Raw genomic sequence first — 13,183 nt, 5'->3', positions numbered from 1 at the left:
TAGCCCCATAGTTAATAAGTGAAGGGTACACTTGAATGTCACAATAAGGTATGATTTAAAAAAGAATGTAGTTTCATCCTGGGTTTACAGACCTTTCTCTCCTCTCTTCCTCAGACAAGTTAATCAGAAGCTTTCACTTCCAATTTCAGTGGACAACAGTTTAGCAATTGACCCAGTCCCTAAACTGTGGCTAAACTTTAGAACAAAACATTGAAATAAACCATAGTATGAATTTAGCTTCTTCCAAATAAAACATAGTTAAGACTGACCTGTTTGTGAAGTCAAAGGCTTTCATGGTCAGCATCCATAGTTTTTTGTGGGTTTTTCAGGCTATGTGGCCATGTTCTAGGAGAGTTTGTCCCTGATATTTCACCACCATCTGTGGCTGGCGTCTTCAGAGAAGATTTAAGATCTCTGAAGATGCCAGCCACAGATGCTGGTGAAGTGGCAGGAACAAATTCTTTTGTGAAAAAACCACAAAAAAACTATTGACCTGTTTGTTGTTTTTGACTGAGTCAACAAGCTATGATTGATCAAAAACAGAAGCAAGAGATTTCAAACTCATCCAGGTGGCTGTGGCAGAAGAAAAAGGAGGAAATACATAAGGTCAGAGGAAGACTGGATTTTGTTTGTGTGCTTCATCATAACTGAATATTGCCATAGACTGTGAATGGTTGCCCCACTGTGCAATGAGCCATGTTATGGAACTTTCTGTAAATTCATATCATTGGTGTATATGTATGTGCACGCACAGTGCATGCAATTGTTGCACACTTGCAAATACCCCTCCATGCACTAATGTACTAATGTATATTGCTTGCGTTAGCTTTAAATGTTCTTTACCATAAAACTTAATGGTTTTGATGCTGCATACCTAAAAGGAAAAGCGTTTGTCATTTCTGCTATAAATGTTTGTACTCAACAGTCTTAATTCACTATGTCAGATAAGAGGAAATCATGTTAGCATATATTTATGATTTATCACCCCTATCTAAGCACTGGAGATATTGGGAGAGTAGTTCTTTTTAATCTAAGAGGAATAGTAGACACTGATCTAGCTCCTTGCTTGGGAGGAATTAAAAAGTATTGTGCAGATGATTCTTGGCCTGTAATGTTAGTACATGAGCATTTCTGTTGAACTACTTGCATACAGGATATTTGGAGGTCCTGCGTTCTATCTTGCATGTTTCAGTCACATAACAATAGAAGCCTCAATTACATAAGAAAAAATAGTGAAAAATTAAAGGTATGTCAAAGATCATTGTGTGCATGTGCTTTAAGTCACCTGTCAACTAATTGCGACTCCACTATATTCATGGGGTTTTCTTAGGCAAGGAATACTCAGAAGTGGTTTTGTTAGCTTCTTCCTATGAAATATAGCCCACAGCACCTGGGATTCGTTGGCAATTTCCCAGCCAAGATTATTAGGGATGTACAAAGCATCAAGGGCATTCTATGAGTTTAAAAATGAAAGTCAGATCTATGATTTTGAACAAGAGATACTCTCTTTGGCTAACATGATTGTAATGGAATAGGTGGTGGCAGCTGTTAAGTGGTGGGGTAGCAGTAGGGGTGAAATGGCTGCAAGTGTTGCAATAATGTGCTTTGAATATGGACTTTTCTCTGGTGATGGAGATAACTTTCTCCTCTATCTCCTTTCACTGTTACATGCTGCTCCAAAAAGTGCCCTATGCTAGCAAAATGGAGCATTATAACATCGTCCCTCTGTATCCACAGATTCTGCATCCATAGATTCAACTATCCATATATAAGACCACAAGTTCTCACAGTCACTTTGATCCCAGCAAGAAAACACACAGAGCCAGCTCAAGCAAATCTACGTTTTTAAAACATATATATATATATATATATATATATATATATATGTTTTAAAAATCATCTTGATTTTGCCGTTATATACAAAGGATGCCATTTTACTACCCTATTGCTTATAATGGGACCTGAGCATCCACATATTTTGGTATTCACGGGAGGTTCTGAAACCAAAGCCCAGTGGATTCAAATGTAGATCTCTAAGAGGATTCTGGCCTGTGTAATTGTCAGCGTTTAAACTCACATGGATTCATCTGAAATTAAAAGTATTTACAATACAATCCCTTGGAACATCTATTCAAAAGGAAATCCTGTTAAGTTTGATGAGACATACTTTCTGTTAAGTGTGCATAGTATTGAAGCCTTAATCTGAAGGCATGTGCTCACATTTTTACCACTGAAATTGATAATGCAGAATAGAGGTCAAGAGTACCCTGGACTTGCTTTCCTGCTTGAGTGTAAATCAGTTATAAATCGCTACAACTAAAAGTCTGTAAAAAATTACTGACCAAATGGTGGGCAGTGTTGCAGCGTTCAGTTGGTGTGGTGTTCAGACACCACTCGCCGCAGGAGTGCAGAAGAGCCGTCGCTGTGGTGGAAAGGGCGGATCTTTTCCACCTCAAAAAAGAGTTTGTCATTTCTTTTTGGACTGGAAAAATGCTGGATCAGGACCCCAGCATATGGCCGCCGCAGCCCCAATCCAGTGCTCAAAGGGCCAGCAACAAACAGCCCCTTTAGGGCTGTCTGTACCTGCTGTAAGCGAATATTGGCTTGGCTTCATGGGTGGGGAAACCATAAGGAAAGAGCCATACTGTACTACATGGATGAAAAATGGATCTGGAGCACAGCTGCAGTTGCCCAGGCTAAGGAGAAGGCCCCTTTCATTTGAATAAGGTAGTGATATTTTCAGTTGTGTATTTAGGAGGGAACAAAAGGGCAAATTCTTTATAATGGAATTTCTATACATTTCATTTGCTTCTATTTTGTGTTTTTAAATTTTATTTGAGGCTTAAGGTTGCACTAATTGTTACAGTAACACTGAACAGCACAGACAGAAATAGTCTCTTGAAATCAGTCCTGCGTTGGCACTGCAGTGGATGCATGGGATTTTTGAGACAGTGCACGTGTGTCAAATTTAATATAAAATTTGTTAACAAATTATCATTGTGTGTGTGTGTGTGTGTATATATATATATATGTATATATATATATATATATATATAGAGAGAGAGAGAGAGAGAGAGAGAGATTTGCAATATTCAATTACAGTTGGCCCCATAAAAACTCATAGAACCTAGAAAGAGTTACAAAATTGGCCAATGTTTGGTGTCAGTTAGCTACCTTTTGTAATATAGAAATAAACTACAAAGAACTGGCCCTTTTGTCCCCTCCTAAATACACAACTGAAAATACTACTCCTTTTTTCAAAGTGCAAAGGGCCTACTTCTTAGCCCTGGCCACTGCAGCTCCCTCTCTAGCTCTCCCTTTCCTTTTGAACTCAACCAGTCAATACAGCCCCTTCTCTAGGGTTTCTCCACCTATGGGGCCAAGGCAATACTTATAAGGGAAACTTTAGTACTTACTTCTGAGACATATACCGGATGGCATGTACCAGATCCTGCTTCTGTTCTTGCTGTGTGTTCAAAATATGTTGGCAGTGTTCATGGGGATTCAAGTTAAAGTAAAATAATATAAAATATATAATGAAAAACAAGATGACCATGAAGGCTGGATGTGGGCCCGTCCCTGCTCTACAACAGGGTAACAGAAGGCTTGGAAGACGGGAAAGAGACTACCCAGGGTCTGCTGACGCTTGGGATTCCAGCAGAATGCCTTGGTAGGGGGTTCCTAGATTTGCTTGAGCTGGCTCTGTGTGTCTTCTTGCTGGGATCAAAGTGACTGTGAGAACTTGTGGTCTTTTCAGTGTTTGAAATGTTCTCTTCTCCCCCCTCGCTTTTTATTGCATTGGGGAGAGTGAGTGGCTTTGTGTGCTGGCTGTTTAAAACATACTTCAAAAGAAAACTTGAATCAGTACATGCCTGTGCTATATACAAATTAAAATAATTGATTTTTGGCAGCCTTTTGGAGAGAGAGGGGGAAAGAGTGAGCACGAGAGAGATAAATTAAAGGGATCACATTTCCAATCCATTGCTCTGGATGTTGATTCTGAAAGTGCCGCTCCCTCACAAAGCTGGAAGTTCGCCACCAGACTGAAGGGGAGCTGCTTGCTTTCATTTCATCTGACCTCTCCTGATGGCAGCTCCTCCTCAGACTCTTATGGTTCAGACCTGCTGGGTCTTGGCAAAGGTCCAGGGCTGCACCCTTACCCCCTCATTTTTTTGGATTCTCTGAAGCATCCAAAAAATGCCCATTAAATCTTCATGCCATCCTGAAAGTGTGGCAGTGTGGGGAGTCATTCTTACTAGATTTCATCAGATTCTTCCCCGCTGCCATCCCCATGGGTAGAAATATAAGACACCCAACAAAGCACAACAGCTCCTGGCCTGCACCCGTTCTGTGACGGATGGCGCTGGGTGCCACACTATCTGTGCTGCCCTAAAAATAGCTCTCAATTAACATTGCATTTCAAGAATTGGAAAATTTCCCAGAAGTCCATTCTCTTTTTCTCTCCCCCCCTCCCCTCCCCTCTTCTGTTTCATTACATTTTGCAGTAATAATACACAAGCCTGTAGAAAACATGACGGGTAATGAAAAATGTAATTAATATAAGCAGTGTAAAGCATGTTTTTTTTCCTCTGTTGTCCTTGCAGAAAATTGCTGCTTTAAATGGAGCAGGATGTGAAAATGCATAAAGCAAACACTGATATGCTCTGGTTTGTAAATATCTTAGGCAAAACCGTGAAGGCAACTGCTGTTTATTTTTTGACTCGCTGTCACAAATTCTTTTCGGAAAGTTCCCCCCTCCTATTTCTCCCTCCCAGCCGAAAAGATGTCATCCATGATAATGATGATAACCTTTTGGAAATTCAGTTTTACCAATCAGAGACTGCGGACACAAGATTATATGTCTGTTCTTTTCATGCTACCTTGTGGCCCTAAATCAACCATACCCGCTTTGGAGGATTTGCCAGTACTTTCTTTTTTCTTTCCTTTTTCACTTGTTCTTTCCTTTTTCACTTGTACTTTTATTGCCAAAGCAGTTTATAATCCAGGGTCAAGATCCAAAGAACTGGGAGAAGATAGAAATAGTGGCCCTAAGGAGATTTTAAAACTAGATTACCCCTCGCCCCAACCCCAATGCCTTTTTAAAACTGAAGGAAGTTTCAAAATACATTTGCAGCACTTATGGTAGTCCTGCTTTAAAACAAAGTTAAAATGATAAGGGCTACATGTAAATGCCTTGTTTGACCGCAAGCATCTCTTTGGATCCCACTTCATCCCCACGCTCTTCAAGTGTCCTGATTTAATCTTCTGTTGTATGGCTTTTTCAGCTGCATTTAAAATGTCCCAATGTCTCTTTCTCCTCCTACTTCCCCTCCCCGCCCAATCTGCTTCAATTGCCTCACACCAGATTCAAAGCACAGAAGTATTTTGTACAATTAAGTGGCTGTTCAGGCAGCCCTGAAGGGGCGACATGGAGATGCCCTTATTTTAGCCAGATTGGTGCCATGGCAACCGCATGCCGCGGTCCCAATCTGGCCTTTCAAGGGTGCAAAAAGGAGCTGCAAAAAGCTTTTTTCCCCTTTTGCGCCCTGGAAAGGGCACCATAGCCACATTGCTGCAGCTTGTTGGTGCTCCTTCAGCACTGCGTCATATGGACGCAGCACCAGAGGAGCACCATGATGCCACGTGTCATGTGAGCAGTGCACAGTGTCATGGCGCCCTGGGGGCGGAGTTGGGGCATGCGTCATGTGGATGTGATGCCCTGACTGGCCTTAATGGCCGATCTGAATAGGGCCTAACTCCCAGTGGAAAGTGAAGGAGGTAGAATCTTGACCTTCCTTGTAGACCCACATGAAAGCAAACTGCTGCAGCCTTTCTCACCTTGAGTGTTCTTCCTCATTAATAACTTTTGCTAGCTTGTCCACATTCCAATGTTGTTAGGCCTATGTTTCCTAGTTTTCATCTGTAAGTGGATGAGTATGAATCCACAGTAGTTTCCATTGTTATAAAATCAACAGTAACTGGATGCTTCCCCTCTCCCTACCAAATGTGACCCCCTTATCGTCTGGGTGCCTATACACATAACAGTTGGGCTTCCATATCCATAGATTTTTTTAATCCACAGATTCAACCATTCACGGCTTATTTATTTATTCAATAAATATATACATTCCAAAAGCAAACCTTGATGTTGTCATTTTATACAAGGGGCACAATTTTACTGTTGCATTGTATTTAATGGGACTTGAGCATCCATGAGGGGTGGATGTAAACCCCAGTGGATGCCAAGGGTCCACTATACTGGAAGAAATGGCCGCCAGAAAGATTATGATGGATGCTGAGCTATAGTTTCATCCCTTGCTCATTTGGGTGTAACCACACTATATAGTTATGAAAGTTTGATTCCCTTTGGGTTACTGTGGCTCCATCCTATGAAATCCTGGGATTTATAGTTTGGTGAAGCGCTCTCCACTGAACTATACAAGACTAGAGCTCTATGTCCGAGAATTTTAAATAGCCCATCATATTATAATTCCCAAGAGTCCATAGGATGGCTCCAAGGCAGTTAAATAGTAGTGACATATGCACACAGAATAGGTATAGTACACACATTGTGAAGAACTTGCCATTGTGCAATGGATCAATTCTGTAGTCAATTGCGGAGTATAGGACTTTAGAACAGAACATTGTGCAATGCGCACATTCAGGAGGCCACGGCGGAAACACTGTTGAGTGATGTTGCTCATTCAGGTCACAAAGCCAGAAGTATCGAGCAACACACAATGTTGTGCAACAACACTCTGGTCATTTGTGCCATCTGCCCACCTGTCCCTCTGCCACTGTTGCCCATGGATGGCTGCTATATTCTCTGTGGGGTGGCATATTTGGGATCTGAGGTTCTTCTGGATGATGGCTATTTGGGGGGTACTCTGTTGAACTTTGGCAGATGAATTATGGTATCCTGGAGTGGGAAGGTTGGGTGTTCCTGGCTGTCCTCCCTTACCCTCCTCCTCTCCTCCTGTGCCCTATTAAATATTTTCCCTTGTTCATTGTGCAGTCTGTGTTTTGTGGTTTGTTCTCCTGCTGCTGCCCTTTTGCCACTGTGACCATTGTGTATCATGCATTGTGATTTGGCCGTTTCCCAAGCCAAACGTCTACCCATGCACATTGCCATATTTTGCTATTCTGCATAGGGGTTTTGTAGCACTTTGATGGCATGTGTCAGCATGCAGGTCTTCACACTATGCATGTAGGCTTATTGAACTGAGTCTATCAAGCAGTAGTTAACTTCATCTCTGGTCAACATATAGTCAAAATACAAACTACTGGGAACAACAGTTATTATTTTAGAGGCAGGCCACCTAACAGTTCATTTGTGAGCAGGACATACTGCATCCAGAACACAAGAACACAAACATAGCCTGGCTAATAAGGTAAGGCTGGCCCATAATATTTTGCTGCCTGAGGAAGAGCAGCAAATCATATTCCCTCTGTTAAGAATAGTTTCATATTAATTTTCAGCTAAATTATCAACAATTTGCAGCCTTTTCTTGACACCCCAAACCTGCTGCCCTCTCTTCCCCTAACAGAACGGCTTATTGTAAATTCTTGTGCCTTGCAAGTAGCCCCTTTCCCATTTTCAGAAGCATTTGGGGGCGGAGAATGACAAGCATTTTGCATGTGAGCATAACTTTGTGTAAAGTAACTTTCCTTTGCAAGCTGTCCCCCTCCCCATTTAAAGCCATCTAAAAAGTTACCCATATTAAAATGCTGCTGCAGGAACTCATTGTAAGATCTGATCAGGGCAGGCTTTGTTGTTGGCAGCAGGGTTTCCAAATGGAGATCAGTCCAAATGGAGCCAAGGTGAGATGTTAAATGCCATCAACCTTCAGACTGTTTCTCTTGGGTCATCTCCACTCCTTGTGGTTCTCAGCCTGAAGGTCACAGCATCTCCCTGCTGTAACAATGCAGCTTTCAAACACATCTTCTAGGGCCAGCCAAGAAATTGCTCATGGTTTATTATTTCCCCAATCCCACCCCTTTTCTCCCTCCCCCTTCCTTCCCCTGCAGCTGACACAGAGAATTAGTTATTGCCTCCCCTCTTTTGTCATATTTTTTGTTCAAAAGGTTTTCCTTCTGGCCCCAGTTGTACATGAACTTTCCCATATCACTTGGGGCCACCTCTCCCTTCTGCTTTATGCCCTCTGATCAAGTGGTTTCCCTTGCGAAGGCAGGTTTTCCCCAGCTGAAGAAAAGCCGTGCCTCTCTCCTGTGGCATTCTGCACAGCCATTTGGAGTCCCAGATGTAGGAAATGAAATAATCCACGCTCATACAGTCATGAAAGTGCCCATCTGGCACACAGGAACGTCACGCAGTGGAAGCATACAAGCGTGAGCTCACTTTTGTTATGGCATTTCATAAACAGAGATGCAGCAAACGGGCAAGTCAGATCTTTAGGATAATAACAATCATTTTCATCACACATTGTGTTTAAAGATGTGTCTTTGGGTGTGGAAAGATAGCAGGATGAAGGGGAAGAGGGGGAGGAACCAGAAAAGGCAAAAAAAAAAAAAAAAGAAAGAAAGAAAGAAAGAAAGAAAGAAAGAAAGAAAGAAAATCCACTTATTCTCTTAGGGAGCAAATTATCAGAGAAATGAGCATCTACCTTTTGCCAATGGCCCTTCTGGCTGAGAATACTGAGAGTTGTAATCCAACTAATAACTTTTCCCAACTCTGTGTGTATGATCTTGTTTCTATTAGTAATTAAGAAATCCCTACTAAAGCCTTTTCTGCACTGGCCAGGATACTGAAGGGGCAGCCCAGAGTCTCCTGGCCCTGGATCTGTACCAAACTCTCCCCTTTACTTAGGCCTCCATTCCCACACTAAGGCACCTGTCCGTATGCATGTCCTACTGAGCTGCCTGGCATATCTGCCACTGATGCAGGTCACTTGCTCCTCAGGTAATAATAATAATAATAATAATAATAATAATAATAATAATAATATATTTATATTCTTCCTTTTCCCAAAGGGATCAAAGCATATTACAACAGAAACAATAATAAAACAATTAACAATATTACAACATAGAATAAAATACAAAATACAAACAATAGTCACATTATATTGTCCCTTACAACCCCCCACCATTACATAATAATAAAACACAATAACAGTTAAAATGGTTACACAATTAAAATGATTTAAACAAGCAAAATGAAGTAGGACAGCTAAGGGCAGATGGGGCTGTCCTTCTTTATCATCCTCCTCTCACTCAATCACTGCCCAGATGCCATATCTCCCCTCTGAGTCCCACATGAAATAAGGGAGAAAGCAGCCTCCCGACTCCTCTGCCGCCGCTGTCTCTGGCCCAGGTAGAGGAAAGCCTCAGCATGGAGGGATGGGCAGGTTCAGTGTCATTGGGGTTAGCAGTCAGCTGTTCTCAAGGATGGAGAGGGCAGCTTTTAAGATTGTTTTTCTGCTCCACACACCCTCGCGCTCCTCTGCCGCCATTCTATCTGTCCCAAGTGGGGCAGAATGAAGTGCCCAGTGATGATTGCATGGTTTGGTGCCGTGTTCTATCCTCAGAGCAAGCAACTGGTGACAGTGGCAGATGCACAGCTTGGCTTAGTAAAATAAGCAAGTAAATAGCTGCCCTTGTATGGGAACAGAAGGTTCTGGATCTTCCCATAAGATCTGGATTAAGAGATAATTTTTAAAAACTTCATGTTAAGGGTATTATACTTCAGTTCCAGTGCTGAATATGTTGGACACCATCTGAACTGTTAGCACCAGAACCAGGCTTTTGGCCATGCATTGTCTGTTGCTGCCAGAACAGGGGAAAAATGGGCTTTGACTCCATGTAGACATGACCTTCAATCTCTAGTTGCATGAACTCATCATGTTATTTGAAAGCCAAAGGCTTTCATGGCCAGCATCCATAGTTTCTTGTGGGTTTTTCGGGCTATGTGGCCATGTTCTAGCAGAGTTTCTTTCTGACGCTTCGCCAGCATCTGTGGCGGGGATCTTCAGAGAATGCTTTGCCTGGAAAAATTGGGTGTACATATACTGTGTGAGCCTGGGAATTCAGGAGTGATTTGCATGTGTATTGTTCTGAGTTGATGGCCATCAACACAAAACAATACACATGCAAATCACTCCTGCATTCCCAGGCTCACACAGTATATGTACACCCAATTTTTCCAGATAAAGCATTCTCTGAAGATGCCAGCCATAGATGCTGGCGAAACGTCAGAAAGAAACTCTGCTAGAACATGGCCACATAGCCTGAAAAACCCACAAAAAACTTATTTGAAAGCCATTAAACCAACTCAAACACCCAAAGTTTGTCTGAAATCCAGTGTTGTCTCTGCCCCACTTCATCCTAGATGCATGTGCCAAAAGGCATGCTGGGAAGGCCCATAACTCAGTGGCAGAGCACAGAAAATGCACGATGCTTAATATGTTAACAGGACCCAGGTCGAGTGGTGTCACAGGGATTGGTGTCATCTGGTATGGTAACTCATGGTGTCACCCTCCACCATTGATCCATATCACACCATAAGGAATGCTCAGTAATGTTTTTTGTACTAATGTTACTCATAAATCATAATTCCTGTATATCAATGAATGTAATGGTAATAGTTGTGACATTTAAACAATTAGCAAAATTAAAATTATGATTTTAAATCACAAAATCACATGCGCAGCCTAAATGGATTTATATGTATAGAGTTTCATGTGGTTAAAGTAAACATTTGGTAAGATGTGATGTTTTTGAAGAAAATTTAAAAAGAATACAAATTTAATTTTGTTTAAAAATATTAAAATTAAAATTACATTAAACACCTCCCTGGGCCTCCTCTTTCTTTTCCCACTGAGCCTTGCCTAACTCACATAATCTCTTCAGTGTTTTAAAGGGATGCAGGCGAATGGCACAGCTCATTTCTGCCGAAAGGCAGATGTTTCAGGAGCATTGATTGGTGTGAGCCTCCCTTAGGCTGTGACCTGGTGTGCTCTCCCCAGTGATGGCCCTACTCAGGTCTAATTCCTGGCATTTGTGGGTAAATCATCTCTGCAGTTGACTATACTGCATGGACCAGCAGTTTGAAGTCCATTTTCTATGAGAGCCTGGAAATGTTACCTTTTTGGAGTCAAACATTTACAGTCCCCTAGCCAAAACGTTCTTTGACCATTCTGGCTAGGAGATTCAGAGACTTTTAATCTGAAATGTAACTTTTCCAAGCTATGTTCCAATGCTCCTTTCTTAAGCGGCTGCCATATTGCAAAATTAATGTGTTTGATAACTGCCATGGCTCCATCTTGTGGAATCCTGTGATTTGTAGTTTGTTGTGTCACCAGAGCGCAATGACAGAAAAGATTAAATATTTCTCAAAACTATAAATCCCAGAATTCCATAGCATTGAACCATGGGAGTTAAAGTGGCATCAAATGGCATTAATTCTGTAGTGTAGATGCAGCCCTAGTTGAAATGGCCCCAAGATTGAGATTTTGCTCTGAAATCTCAGGTTTTGGTTTAAACACTGTCAAATGTCATATCAAATGAAATCTCTGACTCCCTTTAATAACTGGCTTTTGAATGTGCTTGCTATTATTTTTTCAAAGTATGCCAAAGTAAATCTAGTGACAGATATAGGAGAGATAATAGAATCTCTCTCTCTTTCCCAACACACAGACACATTCTCTAACACACACACACACACACACACACTTGACATTTAGCCACTGGAGTTATAATTGCAGAACAAGGAACAAGACTGATGTCTAAATTAATCCTGTTGGGACAGGGTATGCATGTTGCATTAGTCCTTCAGTTAATCCAGGACTTTAATATGATTTCCTCAAAGACACAAAGATTGTTTTGCTCTGTCCGAATGAGATACTTTCTGGGTGGGAAATCTGGAAACAACTTGAAACAGAGTGGCTGGATATAGGTATGTAAAATGAAGTGCTGTGTGTTCATACATCATCATAAAGCCAAGACTAAGGTATGTTTTTTTAGGATTTGGGAAATAATAATAATAATAATAATAACAACAACAACAATAATATCTTTATATTTCCCGACTCTCCCCATGGATCGAGGCGGGAGTACAACACATAAAATCAGCATTGCAACAAGCACAAATTATCTAAAATTACATCAATTAATGAACAAGACAAATTCATAAAATTAATACAGTCCATACCTATATAAAATTAGTGGAAGATAGGGTATTACTGAGGTTCCATTATGGTGGATCAAATGGATAAGCCTGCTGGAAGAGATCTGCCTTAACTGCTTTCTTAAAAACATCTAGGGTGTTCATGCAACGGATCTCTTCCGGCAGGCTGTTCCAAAGTCTGGGGGAAGCACCAGTAAATGTCCTGTCATAGGTGGATTTCAGTCTGATTTTTGGGTACTCTAGTAATATCTTTCCAGATGTTCTGAGTGTGGGGGATGGATTGTGTAGGGAGAGGCGTTCCTTCGAGTAACTTGGGCCTGAGCCATGTAGGGCTTTAAAGGTAATAACCAACACTTTGTATTGGGCCTGGAAGCTGACCGGTAGCCAGTGTAAAGATTTTAATATTGGTGTGATATGTTCTGATCTAGATGTTTTAGTGATCAATCTGGCCACAGCATTTTGAATCCACTGAAGCTTCCGGGTTTGGTACAAAGGTAGACCCATGTAAAGTGCATTACAGAAATCTAAACGAGAAGTTACTAGCGCATGTGCCACTGTTTCAAGGTCCTCCTGGGCCAGGGAGGGACGCAGCTGGCATATCAATCGAATTTAGTGCCAAGCACTCCTGGATATTGCCTCCACCTGAGATGACAACTATAAAGACGAATCCAGAAGCACCCCTAAACTGCGAACCTCATCCTTCAGGGGAAGTGTGACCCCATCCAGGACTGGATGGCAGATCTCCTTCCCTGGGCCAGGGGTACCTATCATCAGTACCTCTATTTTCTCTGGATTCAACTTGAGTTTGTTTTCCCTCATCCAGCCCATTACCGACCCAAGGCAGGCATTCAGAGGCGGAATGCCATCCTTGGTCACTGCTTCAGTCGGAGACATGGAGAGATAGATTTGAGTGTCATCAGCATACTGATAACACCAAGCCCCATGTCTCCGGATGACTTCGCCCAGTGGCTTTGTGTAAATGTTAAAAAGCATGGGGGACAGGATGGTGCCTCGAGGGACGCCAGATGTCAGCTCTCT

The sequence above is a fragment of the Sceloporus occidentalis genome, unplaced genomic scaffold (assembly GCF_023333645.1).
Source record: "Sceloporus occidentalis isolate IW3139 unplaced genomic scaffold, rSceOcc1.0.p SCAF_104, whole genome shotgun sequence".
NCBI classification, from domain to species: Eukaryota; Metazoa; Chordata; class Lepidosauria; order Squamata; family Phrynosomatidae; genus Sceloporus; species Sceloporus occidentalis.
The sequence above is the reverse complement of the archived record's forward strand: the minus strand, read 5'-3'. Positions refer to the sequence as shown.